Here is a 20,113-nt window from a genome sequence, read left to right as displayed (position 1 = left end):
CCTTATGGTATCTCTCATCTGAGTAAGGCAAAGTACAACTAAGAGAAAAGCAAAAGAAGGACAGAGCGAGACAAGGAGCTGGCTCTCTTGAAGATGGGGAGGGGGTCCGGGAACCAAGGGCAAGAGGGAAGGGGAAGGGGATGGGGAAATAGAATGAAGATATGACAGGTATGAGGTCCTCATAACCTCAAGGAACTTGGACATTGTATGTCATAAATATGAATTAAGATCGACAATATCAACAAGAATGAAAAGAGAGAAAGGTAAACTAGGGGAGGGAGGGGGAGGGAAGGGGATTAAAAATGAAACAATCTATATTATGTACAGGTACCACCTCCCCAAGATGATTGTAAAACGCATGTACTGCAAACATGTACTAATGAAATAAAAAAAAAATTCAGAGTTGTTTTCTAAAAGGTTTTCAGGAAACCTATGGGAGGGGGGCAGATTTCTACCAGTTCTGAGCTTTAGGAAGCTGTGGTTTTCCTTCTGAAAACTTGTGTCTGTATGGTGTTTCAGGAAAAAATGGAAGAGGGAACATGAGGGTCAGTGGGAGCCCAGAAAGGTGGCCTTTCTATTGCTCTCTATGGGTTCCTCCTATCACTTTGGGAAGAAATGTCGATTTGCTTAGATCTTGATCATTGACCCTCTAAACTCAAAGGGCAACGAGGTCCTCGGCTGTCTGTCACCAGGCAGGCTTCCCACCCCAGGGACTCCCACTCTTAGGGCTTTGGCTTCCTTTTACCAGGAGCAATCCTGGGACCATGGGACAGGACTACTTAAGAATTTAGAATCCCTGGGCAAGATATAAACAAACTTCACTCCTTGAAATCCACTGGCCCTCCCTGGAAGGGGTTTGAGCTTGTCTTATAGTAAGGACATAAAGGCAGAAGGGGAAATGTAGTCGTCAGCACCTGTCACCCCATGAGGCTTTGCAAACATCCATGATGCCCAGGTTCACTTTCTGGGCATCTCAGTGAGGCCGAGCTCGGGCAGCCTGCACTGGACTCACCATACACCAGGCCGGGGAAGGGCCCTCCTACCCTGTGACCTAGTGGGGCTTTACTTTCCCTTTGAAACAGGACTACAGGACGGTGGGCTCACGGATGTCTCCGGTTCCAATCCACGTTTCCACGTGGACTCCTGGAAGTACAACCCAGTTCTGCAGGGCTATCAGTGTATGTGAGTGTGAGTGTGTGTGTGTGGTCACGTGCCCGTTAGCCACCCCAATCTGAGTACCCATGAAACTGGCACCGGGCAAAAAGGGAATCAATGAGCCCAGCGGCTGCTCCGCCCAACCGGGCTGCGCGCTGCAGAGCCGGGGCGCCGCGGTCACCTTCGGCGCAGGCGGGGAGTCGGTGTGGGGGGGAGGTCCCTGGCTCGCGATTCGGCTCGGCTCCTGGCGCCCTGGCCTGGCTGGTGGACTTGGCCTCTCAGGCGCCCAGCGATCGCCCCGCTCGGGCCCGCCCCCAGGAGCGCGCAGTCGCCAACGTGCGCCCAGCTGGCGCGGTGGGGCAGCTCCCGGCCCGTGACGCGGCGGGACCGAGGCCATGCGCGCCACCGAGCCAGGGCTGCAGGCCGGAGGGCGGCGTGCAGGTGAGGACAGAGCCAGTCCTGTGCGGGGTCTGCTTTCTCTTCCTCGCCTCCCTCCGGGCAGCGCAGATACCCGCGGGGCTGACTGGGTCGCCGGGGGCGGGTCGCGAGCCACGTGCGCGCGCGTGTGCGGTTCCAGGTGCGTCCGTGGCGCCCCCAGCCGGGCCGGGGCGCGGAGCTGGGACCTGTCCGCGGGCGCAGGGCTGAGGTGGGAATGGGGTGCGCGTGCCGGGGCAAAGAAGCATCACGGTGTGGGGCAAGTTTCCCGGGTTGGAATCGGCATCCGAGGCGAAAAGTGAGGTGCAAAGCTGGGCAGACCTCAGCGGCTGGCTGAGCCGGTTCCCCCCGCGAGGGTCGGCTGTGGAATGGGACGGGAGCGGTGTTTCGGGGAGATCAGGCTTCCAACTTTGCCCACGGGCACCGGGACCCGGGCCTGGCCGGGGTGCTCGGGCTCGCGTGCTCGTTCCCGCCGCCCTCCGTGCTCCCGGAGCTCCGGAGCCACCCGAGTGACTCTGCGCGCGCGGCAGGGGAGCAGAAGGCTCCGCGGTGTTCCCGCAGCTTTCCCAACTCTAATCGAACTCAATCGGGTGTCGTTTTGCCGGGAGACCGTGTTAAACGATTGTCTGCACAGTAGGGAAGGTGCTCTTTTCAGTGGGGATTAAGTAGCTTTTGGCAAAGTCCTCAGGGGAGGGCAGAAATCCAGTCTGCGAGAGAGGAAACAGACTTTGCGCCGATTTCTCCTGTGCATGCGGCGATTCGACTGGAGTCGGTGGGGCCCTGCGTCCGCCCTGTGGCTGTGATCCGGTTTGGTTTTTGGGCTCTGCCGCGATTTAATGCATGACACGAAGAGTTTCCGGGAGGAGCTGTGGCCCCGTCTGTGCCCCTTTGTGCACCCAGTCTTCCAGCAGTCGGTGCATGGCCCATCCTTCCCGTTTGTGTGGTCCCGGCGTCCCCGCAGCCTTCCCCGCCTAGAGCTGTCAGCCCTGCCGCGGCCGCGCTGCCCCGATGAGCAGCTCATTGAGAGTCTGTAAACAATTTTCAGGGATTGTGGAAACCAGAGAAGTGGGTAAAGCGAGTAGGGTGCTGGAGTTGTACAACCCTCTCGAATGGGCTCGCTTCTTGTGTATCCGAGGGTAGCGTGCCTGAGAGTGGCGAGTCTGCAGAAAGAGCACATTCAGAGATTTCCTTAGCTCGCCGGAGCCTGGAGGGAAAGCTTCAAATGTCTGGTAAATAAAGTCTGATTTTTATTGTGTATGTCTGAGAGACTTGTATAGATTTGGGATTGTGTGAAGATAAATGTCAGTTGCTGGGGAAAAGAATAGATCAAACAGTTCATTTGCATTTCTGATGAGCTTAGTGAGGCGGTGTTGTATAGCACTTAATACCCGGAAGAGAGACAAAGACTTCTTTGTGGGTGTTTTGTTCCGTTTGAATTTTAGATATGTAATGTCTTTTCTTCCCCCTGGCCAATGCTACAGGAAAAATTGATGTGCCTTTCCAGCCCCTGAAAGCTGCTGTGTTTATTACCTCTCTGATATTTGGCCTGAAACGCACAGCCCCTGGGAAGTCCTCTCTCCTCTGTCCCCAGCACAGAGACCTGAGCTGGGGGGTTCTCAAGCAGGAGCCCCATTGACTGATGTGAAGCGGAAGGCAGCTTGCCAGGATGGCTGTGCTGCAGAGCAGGATCCATCCAAAGACAGGAGAGGGAGGGGAGGCCGGGCTCCTCCAGCCACAGCCAGCCGGGAAAAGCTCCAGATCCCTCTGTGGACAGCTTGCTAATACCCGCTGATGAGCTCTGCCCACTGACATTCAGATGTTTGTTTTGGGAGCTTACTCTGCCTAATCGGTGTAAATTAAGGAGGAAAAGAAAGAGGGCTTCTAAGTTTAAGGCAGAAGAAGCAGGTGGCTCCTGTTTTAGGCAAGCTTCTCACTCACTATGTGACCTTGCTAACTTACTTAACTTTCTCTTACATTTATTTTCCCATATACAAAATGAGAGAGCATCAGACAAGATTATCGAATCCTCCCTTTTCCCTTTCTCTGTCTTTTAGAAGTTCAAAGCCCTTTAAATTAAATCTCGTATGTGAGTTAAGGATGTGGAGCTAAGGGGGGGGGTTGTGGTAGCCTTGTCACACCTGTGCTGTCTGAAGCACCCCTGAGTATACAGTTTGAGACTCACTGCAAGGCCTCTCTCTGGACTATGGCACGGTCCCTTTTTGAGTGCTTCCAATGAAAGGTTGCAGTCAACTGGTTCTGTGTTATGATGTGTCATGGGGCTTTCACCTGTACTGGCTCCCTGCAATGGCAGCTCCAGGACCCACTGAGTTGACTAAAGCACCTCGTGTGAGTAGGTGCTTAATAAGTGCATGCTGGATGGGCCAGGAATGAAAAGGGAGTGAGAGTATTTTGGCTGAACAGGACCAGCGCTGGATCCATTATGTTGTGGATGGTAGCAGTGTGGGGATTTGGTTTCATTTGTGCCAGTGCCTGGAACAGTAGCACAGGGGGAAAAAAAAGTAAATATTGTAAATTAACCCTGGGCAAGACTGCCCCAAGGAAAGTAGGTTATACATGTGTGGTCGTTACCAACTCTGCATGAAGATTTTGGCTCCTTCTTCTGATGCATAGTAGGGCTGCATTTCTCTGCTCATTGCAGTCAGGTGTGGCTACACGGCTCTTCTGGTCAGAGAAGGTGTGAGTCTGCAGGTGCCTGGCCATGTGCCCTGGTGGCAGGCACAGCTCAGGGGGACTTCTTCCTCAGCAGACATGGAAGGAGCTTCTGGATGGTCCACTTGGACACACAGGTGTAGATGAGGAAGAAGCCATTGGGTTTGAATCTGTCATAATCTGGGGATTGTTGCTGCAGCATATCCCAGCATGTGTTGCCTGCTGTAGCATGTGCAGAACTGAGGCTAATCCCCACATGGGTAGCAGAAATGTCTGGGAAGGCCTGTGGTTGCTGAAACAGGACTTCATGTGAACACCACAATGAGGCAGGTGCTTGTCACTGTGACTGGTTGGAGAAAAGACACAAGATATCCCACAGCCTGATGGACAAGCTATATATAATATGCTAGTGTAAGAGTTTAGTGGGAAGAGGAATCTGATAAACATGTGCACTGATCAGGGAGAAATGTCCATTAAAGCCAGATAGTAAGGACACCCTGTGTTATGAGCCTGGAACTAAAGCTAGGGCCTTCAGCGGAATGACAGTGACCAGACAGTGTCATACACAGCTGTGGCATGCTGACAGATTCTTCTTATCCCTTCAGAGTGGACACATGTCACGCAGCACTGTACCTCCAGCATAAAAAGCTGAACAGGTTCACTGCAGGACTTCCTGGGACTGTTAGCATTTCCTGTAACCTCAGCTGCCAGAGGTCCCAGACCTGACCTACAGGACAGCCCAGCGTGAAGGCTGTACCCTTTCTACCCGCCCCTTGCTTTGTATGTGGCTGGACCTCCAGTGGCTCAGAAGGTGTGATGATCAGTTTGGGCCTGTAGGTAACACTGGGGTTTCCAGAAGCAACAGATTTAAGCAGGATACTAAAAATGCACATTATATGCTTACTTAAGGGGGCTTAACTAAAGGCCCAGGGAAAACAAACATGAACTGAGGGGTTCCAGAGCAACATGCCAACATAAAACAGACAAGCATGGGTAAGCCAGAACAGAGGAACTGGAAACCAGGCTGTCAGAGGCATCAGAGCCAAGGAGAGGGAAAGACCTGGTGAGAGGCATGTAGGTAGGGAGTGAGTGGTCTGGGTGCAGGTAGGTAGTTCGTGGTGTGTGCAGGTAATTGTTCATGTGGGTTGGTTTGTCAGTGGTGCCAGTAAGGACTGTGCAGTGTGGGTAGACTGTCAGAAGTGTGGGTATGTGGTAGTGGTGTGGGGTAGGTAGTGAGTGGTGTGCATAAGCACTGAGTGGGGTGGGACGGTAGTCAGTTGTGTGGATAGGCAGTAGTGGTGTGAGTAGGTGTTGGTGTAGGTAGGCAGTAGTGGTGTGGGTAAGTAGTGAATGCTGTGGGGAGTTCGCCATCCATCTATTCTGTTCCCCCTGGCCTCAGGGCCCACAGTGCTGTGTGCAGACTGTCCGCTCCTCTGGGTTGTCCTCTGCACTGCTGCTTCTCAGTACAGGGAAGCCTGATATCATTGCTCCTTTCTGTGAGGAGTCCAGCACTTGCATGGGTTGGGCAGTGCCAGTTTCCTGTGGCAGCCAAGGGAAATGGGTATTGAGTGAGGCCTTTGATGACTCCAAACCTGTCTGCAGGGGTGGGTGGTGCGTCCCTGAACCTGACATGGAGGAAGACGTTCAGTGATTTGGACTCCCTTGACCTTAGCCTGAATGCATGGCACAGTGTGGCCATGAGAGGCTCTCTGCTGAAGGGTAGAGGAGGAAGAGTCCCCTGAGCCTCGTGGATTTCAGTGCCAGGACACTTCCTGGAAGCTCTTGGGCTGATTCCGTGTCCAGGAAGAACCTGAGGTCAGCATCTCCGTGGTGTGTATCATACAGACTCCCCCAGGCCTGTGGGTACACGGCCCACACCTACATCTCTCAGGTGTCTTCCAAAGTGCAGATTTCTGGACTTGCCTCAGACAGATGAGCCAGAATCTCAAGACAGGGGCAGCCTGAAAACTGATTTTTCCTCATGTTTTACAAGCACTGTTTCAAGGTGCTGAGGAAGGGGAAGATCTGGGTTTGAGCGGGTTTCTAAGTCAGAGGCCACACCTCACAGTCCCCTCTCTGACAGCCTGGTCCTGCTGGGAAAGGCTGGAGGGACTGGGATGGAAGAGTCACCCTGCAGTCCTTGAAGAGCTCCCTTTAAAAAGGGACTCAACTTCTGCATGTCCCCAGGGCAGGGACTAGGACCAGTGGGTGAAAGGGCAACTTCTTAGAGAGGTGGACGATGTCATCGTGGGAAACAGTGACCATTTCCTGCCTCAGGAGCCATCAAGCCTAGGCAGGCACACATCGGGTAGCTGTGAGAACTGAAGAGTGGGGAGAAGGAGACGAAGTGTGGCCTTCAAGTCTTCTTCTCTTTGAGGTTCCAGGGACTGCAGGACATGTTTCAGTCTGACAAGAGTTCTTATTAACATCACCAGTTGCCTTTATCCTTTGCTGCCAGTTGATAGATGGGGCTGATTTCATCAAAAGGAGGCAGGATGCTTGCCTGAGGCCTCAAACAGGAGAAGGCAGGAAGGACATGCTTTCCTGCCTTCCCTGAGTGCACAGGTGGTTGGTTGGGACTCCTGCCCTCTGCCAATGAGCCCTGTATGAGGCAGAATAAGGGCTCCCAAAGGCAGCCAGGTCCTAATCCCCAAGACCTGTGACTGTGTTACCTTGCACAATGAGAAAGATTTCGAAGATGTGATTTTCCAGGGCCTGGATGTATGCTGGGTTATCTGAATAGACCAAATGTAATTGCAAGAACTTATACCTGGAGAAGAGGAAGCAGCAGAGTTAGAGAAGGAGATGTGGCCATCAGAGTGGAGGTCAGGATGATGTGATTGCTGGCTTTGAAGATAGAGGAAGGGACCAAGGGCTGAAGGGTGCAGGTGGCCTCTGGGAGCTGGGAGGTACAAGGGGACCCATTTTCCCCAGAGCCTGTGGAAGAAACAAAGCCTTGACACCATGGCTTTTAGAACTCATTTTGGAGCTCTGACCTCCAAAACTGTAAGATGGTAAGTCCATAGTGCTTGAGACCAATACATTCATGGTCCTTAGGAAATGAGTACAAGACAACCTCTAAGATTATCAGGATTTGCTACTCATGTGTAGGGAGACAGCAGAGCTTTGCAGCCTCAGAGGCACAGCTTTGTCTTTCTCCCTCTGGGGACACCTGATGTCTGGAGACTGAATCGGACTTTCCCTTTAGTCATTGTTCCATGAATCCTAAAACTCTACCCTTTTCAAAATGCACTCCTGGATCCCAAAGGTTCCAGGGACCACAGTTTGGGAAACACAGCAATGAAAGTTCAGTGTGGTCCCAAAAGCATAGAAACCATGTAGCTACTCCATTCCAAGGAAGTCATACAAAGGATCTAGAGTATGAGTTCAGATTTATCACACACATGAAAACAGTTAAGATGAATTAAAACAGAACACAGGGAAGTGGCTACATGTACCACTGAGGCTACATGCGCAGAGGAGTGGGAAAAATCCTTGCATGGGGAGAAAGGAGCCAGCAGTTCTCAGCTGTGTACCTCTCCATCCTGACTTCTGTCATCCAGTCCAGGTGAGAGAGGTCTGGAGAGAGACTGACTGTAGGGTGGGTTAGCTCTGTGTCTGTGAATTTCACTGTAAAATGGAACATGAGTAGAGCTTGAGCATTAGGAAGCTGCTTTGAAGACATTTTGAGAAAGAAAATAAACATCTGGAGCTAGACATTATGTCAGTGATAATAACGCTGATAAATACCATTTATTTTGCACACTGGATTTGTAAAGCACTCTCCTGGCCAGCCAGGGTCACACATCTACCTCCTGCCTTGGGATTTGAGGTCCTCTGTCTGGGACCTTTGCCTCCCCTTCCTTCTTCCCTTGCCCTGCTGGGCACATGGTTTGCTCTGCTACCTCTTTGGAAAATTCATTCAGCTGCCGTCTGTCCCTCAAACTTTCTCTGGCCATCTGATTTAAAACTAACTTCCTCCCCCTGTACTTTCTAATTGCCTCCTTTTCTCCGTATCATTTTCCACTGTATAATCAACTATACTTTTGACTTTTAAATTTTGCTTATTATCTGTCTTTTCAACTAGAATGTAAGCTGGTGAGGGTAGAGGAGCTTTTTTGTTTTTTTGTTGCTTGTCTTCCTTATACCCTGCTGTATCTCCCCTAGTTTAAACAGTGCCTGATTCAGGTTTACAAAATACATATTTCTGAATGAATAAACATCTGTCTCATTTGACCCTGTTAATAGCCCAGGGGAAGGGGTTGGTAGCTTCCTTTTCTAGATCAGAGAACCAAAGATCAGAGATGATAATTTATTTCCCCAAGTTCCCATTGCCAGGATTTGTGTGCAAATGCTTCCCTCTTCATTTTTGTTAGAGCACTGAAGCAATACAGATCTGAAACAGAAGGAAGAAAAGAGTACCTAGAGACAATTACTAATGTTTTCCTAGAGGGAGTAGATATGTACAATTTTATATATTATTCTCTACCACTCAGTAGCATAATTTTCCACTTAAGAACATATCATTAAAAATTAAATATGCAAGGCTAGGGATTTAGCTCAGTGGTTCCGCCACCTGCCTCGAAAGCACAAGGTCCTGAGTTCAATCCCCAGTACCAAAAAAAAATTGCCAGTAAATATATTTGGACAACATGGTTTATTAAAAAATGCATAGTAATCTATTATATCAGTGTACTACAATTTTATATAGCCCATTGTTGGATATGGAGGTTATTGCTGATTTTTTTCTTTTAAGCAACTTTGATCAGAATATATTTGTAGCACTTTTATGCATAGCTGGTTATTTCCTTTAGATAAATAGAAGTGTGGATTTCCTTCATTTAAAGGCTAAGTATATTTTTGAGTTTTATTACAGATTACCTCTTATAATAGCTGTACAAATTTATACTTTTTCAATGATATGTGGAAATGCCTGTTTTTCCTCATTTGCCCAAAAGTGGTAGGAGCCTGCTTCTTGGCCAGTAGCAGTGACACTGATCCTAAATACTGGAACCAATATACTGTGTGTTGGTTATAAATAATGATAGGTATCGTAGCCAGCTTTGCATTACTGTGACAGAATGCCCGAGATAATCAACTTACTGAGGGGAGAGATTTTGGCTCCCATGTCTGGGGCTTTCAGCCCGTGTCACTGGGCCATGTTGCTCCGAGCCTGTGGCAGCTCATCATGGTGGGAACATGTGGTAAAGAAGGGCTGTTCATTGTATGGTGGCAGAGAAGCAAAAAGAGGGAGGGGAGAGAGACTGGGTCCCATGTCCCCTGCTGGGCATCCTCCAGTGACCTCACATCCATTGACCCTAATTCTGGAGGGTCCACTAACCCCCATGGTGCCTTTGGCTGGTGACCAAGTCTTCCACACATGTGCTTTTGGGGAACACTTATCCAAACAATAGCAGTAAGCAAAAACCTCATGGGATTTGGTACTTTTCCACTTCAGAAAAAAATATTTTTTGTGTCCTTTAGATTTATAAAGAATAAAATAATCAAATTGCTGTTTTCTTTATTATGATGCAGAGGGTTTTTTTGCCTTTCTTTATAAATTGACCATTTTTCTTTTGAGTTGTTCATTCTCATTAATTTTTAAGAGCTTTCAATAAGATACAAGAAGGTTTTTTTGGTTGTTGTTGTTGTTGTTTTCTGAGCTGGGCATGGTGGCGCAGGCCTGTAAATCCCAGCATCCTATGAGGCTGAAGCAGGCGAATCACAAGTTCAAGCCCAACCAGGGCAACTTAGTGAATTAGCAAGACCATGTTTCAAAATTAAATAGAAAGAGGGCCGGGGATTTAGCTCAGTGGTTTCGCTGCCTACTATGCAAGCACAAGGACCCGAGTTCGATCCCCGGTACTAAAAAAAAAAAAAAAAAAAAAATTAAATAGAAAGAGAGAAAAGAAGAAAGAATGAGAGAAAGAGAGAGGGAGGGAGGGAGGGAGGAAGGAAGGAAAAGAAGGAAAGAAGGAAGGATGGAGCTGGGGATATAGTTGAGTGTGAGGGCTATGAATTTAATCCCCAGTATCCCCCCAAAAAGTTTGATTTCTGTCTTTTTCAAGTTGTGTTATGTTTATTGGCATGGTAAGTAAGTTATTTTCATTTATCCAAATAGGTGAACTTCCTTAATGATGTCAACTGTGAGGATCTTGTGTGAGAACTCCTTTCAGAACCTCAGATTATCTAAATCTTGACTCATATTCTCGTTTTTATTTCAGCTTTTGAATATGGCAAGTAGTAGGGGCCAAATTAATATTTTTATCAGTTGATTCACTGATTATTCCAGTAATACTTAACCAGTAAGCCAGTTGACACAATTATGTAGTGAATAAACATTGTCCTCCTTGACTTGAAATGCATCCTTCACACGTGTTGAATCTGATCTGTGTCTGTCAGCTTCCTGTCTTTCTGTCCTGTTGACCCCCTCGTCAACTTACAGAAGCTCAGTGGTAAGTTTTAATATTGGGCTAGGCAAATGGATTGCCATTCTGAGTAGATTTCTTAAATTCTAAAAGCAAAACTTGAAGCAAATTATCATATAGTATTCCCTCTAACATGCAGAGCCTCTCCCCTTAAAAAAGGAGGAAAAACCCGCCAGCAAACCATAAACAATAGAAAAAAATGTGTTGTCAGTTCTCTTAGCCGCTACTACCTTTTAGAGTCTTACTTATGCATGTTTTCTGTTGACCCCATTTTTGACAGGTCTCTGTGAAATGGGTAAGTGGCAAATTGTTTTTCTAGCTTTAAAATGTCTTTTTTTTTTGTACTGGGGATCGAATTCAGGACCTTGCACTTGCGAGGCAGGCGGTGGCACCACTGAGCTAAATCCCAGGGCATAAAATGTACTTTTTTTGTTGTTGTTGTTACCAGGGATCGAACTCAGGTCCTTGCGCTTGCGCAGCAGGCGGAGAAACCACTGAGCTAAATCCCCAGCCCTAAAATGTACTTTTTGATTAGTACATATTTCAGAAATTTAAGTACAGAAAATGATCTAACAGACATTGCTGTACAACTGGGATTAAATGTTTTAACATTTTCTTATTTTTGTTTCAGTAGGATTGTTTTTTGAAGAAAAGACTGTGTTATGGTTCAAGTGCCACCTGCCACTCCTTTGGTGGTGGTCACCTGCTCTTTCTCTGCTAGGAGGGCCTGCCCTGAGGTCACAGGGACTGCTGAGCCCAGGACACCTGGAATGGGGCTGAGTTTGGCGGTGATGTGTTGATCTCTTGCCTGAGTCCTGCAGGCCACACAGGCCATACAGCTGAGTGAGCTCAGGAGAGAGAGAGCGGACAGAGTGGTGGGAGGCAGTCTTTACCCCATCAGATGGATGAGGACCCTGGTTTCTGCAGGAGGACGTGATGAGCTTGTGTGAATGTTTATGTGGACAGGCAGGGGACCAAACCTTTACTCAGGACAAAATAGGACCTGGGCCCGGCCCCTCAATGGGAATGTTTCTCTAAAGTGCTTCTCTGCAGTAGAGTGGGACCTGTGGTTAGACAGTCAATGCCTCCACTTCACTGAATGTTGAGGATGCTCTATAATAGTGAGCCTTAATTTCAGGCCTCACACACTTCTTCCCTCCACCCCTCCTGGAAGCCACTCTCCCATACCTGGTATATTTCAATTTTGTATATGCTTTTGTACTTTCTTTTAAATGTATACATTCTCAAGCCATCTATTTTTTTCCAGTTGCATCTATGATATGGGAGATTGATTTCCAACTTTCTTTTTCTATACATTTTTAGATTTTTGAGGTTCATCCTTAAATGTATTGTAAATAAGTTAATTTGTATTAGTGCTGTATTATATTCATTATGTGAGTAAACCTAAGTTTATGAATTCCTCTGGTGTATTCATTTTCTATAAAAAGTGCTTAATAAGTTTCACCTCCCTGTGGTCTGTGTGTTTATTGGGGTGTTATGACTTGTGTCTAGATATCCTCCAAAGCCTCATGTGGTCATAGATGGGGCTTTTTCAGAGGTGACTGGATGTAGATTGTGTGACACTGGAATTGATTCATGGTACAATGCTAGGATCAAGGGCACTAGGATTAAGGGTGTGAGTGCTACTCACTCTAAGTAGCCTGGATAAGATATAAGGGACAGAAGGGCTGGGGATTTAGCTCAGTTGTTTTGTCATCTAAGATATAAGGGACAGAAAAAACTGTGGTCTTCTCTTGTTGCTTTGCTACCTTCTGCTCACTATGAACTGTTTCTCCTCTGTGAAGAGTGTCTGCTGTGCCACCCTGCCTTGAGCCAGCTGATTATGGGCTGAAACCTCTGCAAACTGTGAGCTAAATAAACCTTTCCTCCCTTAACTTGTGGGTATTGGGTATTTTGTTTCAGCAACAATAAATGTAACTAAGATGGGATAAATACCAAAAGTGGATTTGGAGGGCCATAGCCTTTGCTTACCTTGATCTCATCTATATTGCAAGATTGCTCTCCCAAGTGGTTGTTTAAACACCTCCAGTGTATGAAGAATTGGCTTGTATCTTTACCACTACTTGGTGTTATCAGACTTTCAGAAAGCTACCTAGAGAGTCTGTGGCTCCATCTCTGTGAAGGGCTGCAGCACGTGGTGCTTACACAGGTGAGTTCTGAGCTTAGTCTATGTAGTTCAGGTCCTGTTCACCTGTGGACAAGTTACTTACCTGCTCTGTGCTGGAGTGAACTCAGTCGTAAAATGATAATCCTTTTAGTTCCAGGTTTTTGTTTGTTTGAAGATTAAATGGGTCAATGCTTATAAACTACATAAAATCCTATCTGAGATGTAGTAAGTTATCCTCAAATGTCACGTTTCATTGTCATTGTTATTGCTTATTTGCATCTTTTCTTCTCATCATTCTTTCAGCAGTTCTCCAATTATATTTGCCATTTCAAAGAAATTATTTTAGGTTTTGTTGATGGTAATATTTCTTTATTTCCAATCTCACTGTTTTATCTTATGATATATATTTTGTTTGTATTTACTATGCTAAATTTTTCCTAGTTGTAGAGTGGAATGGTTAGCTCACTGATTTTCAAACTTTTTTCCCAGTAGTCATATGTATCAGTATCAGTCTTCCTCTAGAAACAGTTTAGCTGTACCTCATGTTTTCTCATTGCACATTTACAGTCTAATTTTTGCTATGATTTTTTTGACCTACATATAGTTTATACTTATGTGTTTAAATTTCCATGTGTATAAGGAGATATTTTGGGCATTTTATTGCTTTCTTTAAAGAATTCTCTACAGGATGTAAATTCTTTGGTATTTTGAAATATTTTTGTGTCATAATGTGTGGCCAAGTTTTACTTTGAAAGAAATAATATTAGTTCTTTAGAATGTTAGTGTGAAATATTTTGCTTTAAAAGAAGAATTTTGCTCTTTTATTGTTGGATCCAGTGTTCTTTATGTGTAGTCAATAAAGATTATTATTGGTCTTTTAATATTTTACTACAGGTGTAACATTTTTTTCTTTGATTGAGCCACCACTTTTTGTGAGCGATGTTTTTAAAATCTCTAATATGATTGTGAGTTTAATATGCTCCTTTTAAACTTGTCAGTTTTTGCTTCATGTAGTTTGAAAGATATATTATTGGGGGCCAAGGATTTAGCTCAGTGGCACTGTGCCTGCTTAGCAAGTGCAAGTTCCTGAGTTCAATTCCTGGTACTAGAAAAAAAAAAGATATATTATTGGGTCTTCATAGATATAGAATTATTTTATTTCACAGTGAATTGTTTCTTTTATCATTTTTGTAGTTATTCTCTGTTCTTTTACTTGCTTTTACCTTAAAGTCTTTATTTTTTAATACAATAATAATAGTTACAGCTCACAGAAGACAGTGCTTACTATGTCAGCCATAGTTACATAAAAGAACTCAGTCATATGAGATAGATGCTATTATCATCAGCCCCATTTTATAAAGCAAACTGAGGTACAGAGAAACTAATTAGCCTGGTCTAGTCATGTATGGAGGGCATAGAAGAGCTGGAATCTGAACCTGGCCATGATCTTTAACCACAATCCATTCTGCTGCAATGAATACTAACTTCATTATGATTTGTGTTTGACTGATATGTCTTATCTCATTTTTATACATTTAATATTTCTGTGATAGTATTTTTAAGTATATCTTGTTAGTAGCATTTGGCTGTATTTCATTTTAATTTTTTAAAATCCAGCATGAGAGTCATTGTCTTTTAACTAGTAAGTTTATACTATTTACATTTATTGTGATATGATGTTTTTGGAAATGTGTCTGTCAGCTTATTGATTTTTATTAGTCCTGCTTTGTTTTTGCTTCTTTATTTCCCTTTTTCTTATATTCTCTTAATTGTCTGTGTTTCATTTGTTTACTTGTTTTTTCTAAACTGATTTAGAAGTCCTATTTTGAGTTCTATACTTTTTGTCCTTTTAATGATTACTCATAATTTAAGCTTATATAAATGTATTTAACATCTTTTCCATCTTCAGATAATACAAAGTAGTTCATAAAAAGTTTTGACTTTCATCACTCCCTCTGTCATTAGAGACTGTGTCAGTGTTCTGTAGCACTTTAAATATTTTATTCCTATTTACTTCTTTTTATTTTCATTCTTGAAAAATACATTTTAAAATTCACTTTTTCAGATAAGGTTTTCTTTGTGTCTCTGGTATCCTTCAGTTTCAATCTGATGTGTTCAGGTGTCTGATGCAGAATCCATCTTTGCATGTCTTATTTGGTACTTATGCAGCTCCTTGAGTTTGAAGGCTCATGTTTTAAATTCTGGAACATTCCTCAGTGCTGTCATTTTGATGATCACCTTTCTGCTGTTCTCTTTTCTCTACCCTAGAATTCCTGTTACACATTTGCTGACACTTCTCCATCTAGGCTTCTGTCTCTTTATACTGATTTCCTATTTTCATCTTTGTATCTCTTTGGTACTATGTACTGCTAAATTCCCTTAAATCTTACATTTTACCAATTTTGCCTTAACTTAATTATAAAATATTACCGAATCTGTCCATTCTGTTTTTTACTTTATTGGTTTTATTTTCTAATGTATTGTTTAGCTCTTTTCCAAATCTATGCTATTTTTTTGGTGTCAGTGCAGACTTCTTATTTTTAAATTTTTACCTTTTTTTCAATATATTTACAATATTTTTTTCAATTGTGGTTTCCTTTTGAGAAGATTTTGAACATTTAATTCTGGTTTCCTTGTGTCTCTTGGCTTTTACTCATTGTGAAGCCATGTGATTTTTACAGATATAATTAAACTTGTGGTTTGTCTTCTCTGAGTTTTTATTTTTTGTCCTTGTTTCAACTACCATTATCAACATGGAACCAATTCTTATATCACTCTGTGAGCTCAAGAGCTCCTATATCTTTGGCAACATAAATTTGGGACCTAAAGTCTTTAAGACACAATCATTATTTTGCATTTCTAAAGGATAACCTTGGACTTTTTGATAGAGCCCAGGTAGAAGCTGACCAGAGTCCTAGATTCTTTTTGTATTTCATGTTTAACTCAGTGCTAGGGACAGTCCTTCAACTGCCCCAGATTTATTTGGGGTCAGTGCTCCCATCTTCACCTCTGAGGTCTCCCCACCTCCAGGGCAGCCACAATACCCACCTTCCTCCTGACTTCTATAATGTACAGGCTTGGCTCTGCCTCTGGCACCTGGGCATTTATCTTGCTCTCCTGCAAGCTCACCTATTCATCTTAAGGAAAAAAAACCCTACATTTTGTCCTGTATTTCTAGGTGTTCATAAGGGAATTTGGTTACATTTTCTAAGTGTACCTTCTTGCCAGATCTGGAAATTTCTTTATAACTTCTTGGCTTCTTTGTCAAAGGCTTTGTAGGAAACTCTTGGCAAACAAGAGTGGCCCCACCTCAGCTCCTTGACACCCTCTCGGGTATTTTTGTGAAGGAGAAGCTGCCTTTGGGAGAGACAGAATGTCCTTTTAGTTGCAGTTGTGTTAAACACAAAGAAGGTGGAAATTCCTGATCATACATTTTAGATTCCTAGATTGATTCCTTCCTTTTACAGTTTCACTGAATCCATAATTTCATTAAATCACTGTAGCAACCTCAATGTTGGAAAACATAATAAAATAAAACACAATTCCAGACAATAAACAGGCCAACACCAAGCCAGGAATTACACAAATGATGGAGATAAATTCTCATGCTTTTCATGGACGTGAAGTGAGAACATTGTGGCCACATTACATCTCTGCACTTTGTTTCAGTTTTTGAAAGATCAATGTATTATGGCAAATGAGAAAGTTTTAGTAAGACTGTAATTGAGTTTTGCTAATCCAGCTCACAGTTTATAGCATTCATTGTCATCCGACTTCCTGGGTTGTCAGTGGCAAAAGGAAAGATTAAACCTTTAAGGGGATTGGTAGAAATGAAAATCAGAGAGCTTATCTTTTGTCCAAAGATTCAAACAGCAATCCTACAAATAACACCCCTAAATCATCTTTCTTGTTCTACTGTTTTGATTAACATCAGATGTCAACACTTGAACAGTTAAAAGCACATCCAGCTGTGGATGGGTGGACATCCACGTGAGCCTAACAACTAGACTGAGCAGCAGTCGTCACACTGAAGTGTGGGGTGAGGCATGAGTAGGTGCCACAGGAGGAAGACCATCAGGAGTGTGGTTCCTGCTCCTTTTCACCCAGGCCTACTCTGGCAGCATCCAGCTGTGCCCCCATTCAGAGTCTAGTGTTCTGCCTGGCTTAGTTGGTGGCGTTGCTGTAGCAGAATACCTATGACTGGGTAATTTATAGAAATCAGATTTATTGCACACGGTTGCAAAAGCTAAGAAGTCCAAGGTCAAGGACCCAGTCTCTGGTATCAGGTAAGGGCTTCTTGTCTCACTCTCACATAGCGGAAGGGGAAGAGCCATGAGCAATGGCTACTTGGAACCTCTTTTCTAATCTCATATGTGAAGGAGATGCCTTCATGGCCTAATGGCTTCTTAAGAGCCCCGTCTCCCAATGCCATCACTTGGCAACTTCTGAATTTCAGAGGGGACCATTCAAACCACAGCAAGTCCCCTGACCAAATCCTACTTGCTTGTCCAGCTCCCCTCCCTCTCCCATCCTGACCAGAGATACACACTTGGCTGCATTACTCTGTACCTTCAGGCCCCCTGCCCTCTGCCCAGATCACTCCTTTGTCCCCCAGAACCTCAAACACCCACTGCCCCTTCAGTCTTTGAGGCATCTGCAAAGCTGGCTGCTTCTTAGGCCCGCGGCTGGACTCCAGCTCACCCTTACCTAGGTCTGGCCATGGTTTAAGCTCCCCTGACACTTGGCAGTCAGCTCAGGCACTTTGGACACCTGTAGACACCCAGGTGTCAGAGGACCCAGCTGTTGAGCCAATTCTGTCCCTACTTCCACATGTACCTTTGAAAAGTCTTGTTACCCTCTGGGCCTCAGTTTCTTTGTCCATAAAATGAGGGGCTTAGGCCCTTTGTTCACTGTGGCCCACCCAGCCTTGACCCTAAAGACTGCTTTCTTCCCTGAGACTGTAAGCTCAATGAGGGCAGTGCACTTGGCCTTTCCAGCTGTGCCTAGCACAGTGTCATATACATACCTGGTACCCAGGAAAAGCTTCCTAGGGCCAGGTGTCTGTAGTTTCATGGGGCTGAATCCCTTTGGTTTTGTAAGGCTGAGCCTGCAGAACTTCAGAGGAGGCAGGAAGTAGGTGCAGAGGTGGATGCCAGAGATGATAGGGAGCCAGGATGGACTGGGGTCCTGTGTGCTGAGCAGGTGAGGGGGTGGCCCGAGTATTGAGCAGATAATTTTAACCTGTGGCCCTCAGATCTTCCACCTGGGATCAGTTCCTGAACGTCAACAAGAACTGAATAATGAGTCCCATGGCTGTGTGTTTATTTTCCTCTGAGGCAGTGCGTAATCCGACAGAGGAGTAACTCATGGGCCTAAAGGAGGTCCCTAGAAGCCTGTGGTTGAGGGTGGAGTTTTCAACAGTGGGAACTGAAGTCTGTAAGGAAGTTGAAAATGTAAAATAGGCCAACATCATGCTTTAGGTGGGGGTGTCTTGCTCTTTGAATAGAGTGCAGTCACCTTTCAAAGCTGAGCTCCCGGAGGTCAGCCCATGTTATCTCTGTGGCACCTCCATCGCTTGGCAAAGGATGATTTTCCTCCTCTGGCAGGAGGACGAGCCTGGTGTCCCTTCAGCAGTGTCAGAAGACCTTGGGGCCCTAATCTGGGATTGGATCTGGGCAACTGCTGCCTTCTCTCTGGGTTATTCAGTTACTCCCCTCTCTGTTCCACAGTTTCATCATTATAAACTGTGGCTGCAGCAGTGTTTGTGTGGTCAGATGAGGCAGCTGGCCAGTGGCTTCGTGTTCCACACTGGGTCTCAGACATTGCCTAAAAGCCTGTTTTCTGATGCTTCATCACTCTTTGTTCCATTTCCTCTCTGAGTTTCAGTGCATTGCAGCAAATCCAAGTGGAGGGTCACTGATGACTGGCCATCACCACGTGTACCTGTACCACACCTGTCTGTGCCCCTGTGTCCATGCACCTGTGTCCGTGTACCTGTGCAACACCTGCATCCATGCATCTGTGTCTGTACCTGTGGTCATGCACCCGGGCCACACCTGTATTCATGCACATGTGTCACAGCTGTGTCCATGCATCTTTGTCCATGCATCTGTGCTTCATCTGTTTCCCTGCACCTGTGTCCACTCACAGACTCTGGACTTCACTTTGGATAAATATGACTCATACTTACCATAATGTTTGTGTTTCTGCTGTTCTCTTCAGGAGGTTCTGGGCCTTGGTTTTTTGAGTAGTTTTTTGGTCTGGGATTAGTAATTCACTAGCCATGCAAAACAGGAATGAATGTTGAGACGGCTTCTGAGGACAGTAATGTTGTGGCGCCCTGGAGCAGGGAAGAGCGTTAGGAAACTTTGAGGTCTGTGGGAACTCTTAGATCTTTACACAGGTGTTGGTTACATATTTGTTGGGACTTGAACCAGTGCACACTTAATATAATTGTATGCAAATTTCATATAAAAATAAAAACTAAGCAATTATTGAACTTGGTTAAATGATATGCATGATAGTATTTAGGGGGAAGTATACAGATGTCTCCAATTTACTTGGAAGTACATAAAAAATAAAATGGATTGATGATGGGTAGCTGGATAGACGTGTGATAATATAGTAAAATGTTAATGACAAATGGTGGGTATATAGGTATTCACTATAAAAGTTTTTCAAACTTGTTTTATGTTTAAAAATTTGCACCCTAAAATATTGGGGGAAAGGAATGCCTAGTCCAGACAAAGGTCCATATTTAAAAATCTAAATTTAAACACTATTAACATTTCATTGTTGTTTCCAATAACACATAATGTTAAATTTTAAAAATCTTACTATCTACAGATTCATTTTTGTATTTTTTACACAGTATTATATTATAGTTTTCTTCTGTCAGAAAAAAAGTTTTATGGAATTTTTAAGTCACAGTATTATTTTTATACAGTAAAATTCACACTTTGCAGTGTATAGTTCCCTTAGTTTTGACAAATGCATAGTTTTGTGACTACTACCACTACCAAGATGTAGAATAGATCTATCATTCTAGAAAATTCCTCTGAGCCCTTTGTAGGTTAGTCTTTCCCTTCATCTCCAGCTCCTGGCACCCGTTGATCTGTTTTCCAGAATTCTATAAAATAGAACCGCATGGTACAGCGTGGTACGTGGCCTGGGACTCGGGCTCCTCTCACTTTGGGATTCCATGATGTCACTGCATGTTCTGGTAGTTGGTTCTTATTTAGGGATGAGTAGTATTTTGCTAAAAGAATATACGTTAGTGTAGTTTTAATGTTTGTAG

The 20,113-nt window shown here is 44.7% G+C and overlaps 1 protein-coding gene across 6 annotated transcripts in view; it reads left to right on the top strand.

Moving 5' to 3' along the window:
* The first annotated feature begins 1,496 nt into the window (after positions 1–1,496).
* The window catches only part of Minar1 (membrane integral NOTCH2 associated receptor 1), a 33,196-nt gene continuing 14,579 nt past the window's right edge, over positions 1,497–20,113 (top strand). For 5 of the 6 annotated variants that reach the window (XR_002392131.2, XR_015441796.1, XM_004874807.3 and 2 more), the window contains exon 1: positions 1,497–1,596. The gene's annotated coding sequence lies outside the window, so the exon portion shown is untranslated. Of the gene's footprint in view, positions 1,597–1,750; positions 2,820–20,113 lie in introns of those variants that run through there. The other variant, XM_013069271.3, reaches the window with a different exon arrangement.

The sequence above is a fragment of the Heterocephalus glaber genome, unplaced genomic scaffold (genome assembly GCF_053883595.1).
Source record: "Heterocephalus glaber isolate CG9 unplaced genomic scaffold, H.glaber_assembly_v1.0 deba00001531, whole genome shotgun sequence".
Classification (NCBI taxonomy): Eukaryota; Metazoa; Chordata; class Mammalia; order Rodentia; family Bathyergidae; genus Heterocephalus; species Heterocephalus glaber.
The sequence above is the reverse complement of the archived record's forward strand: the minus strand, read 5'-3'. Positions and strand labels throughout refer to the sequence as shown.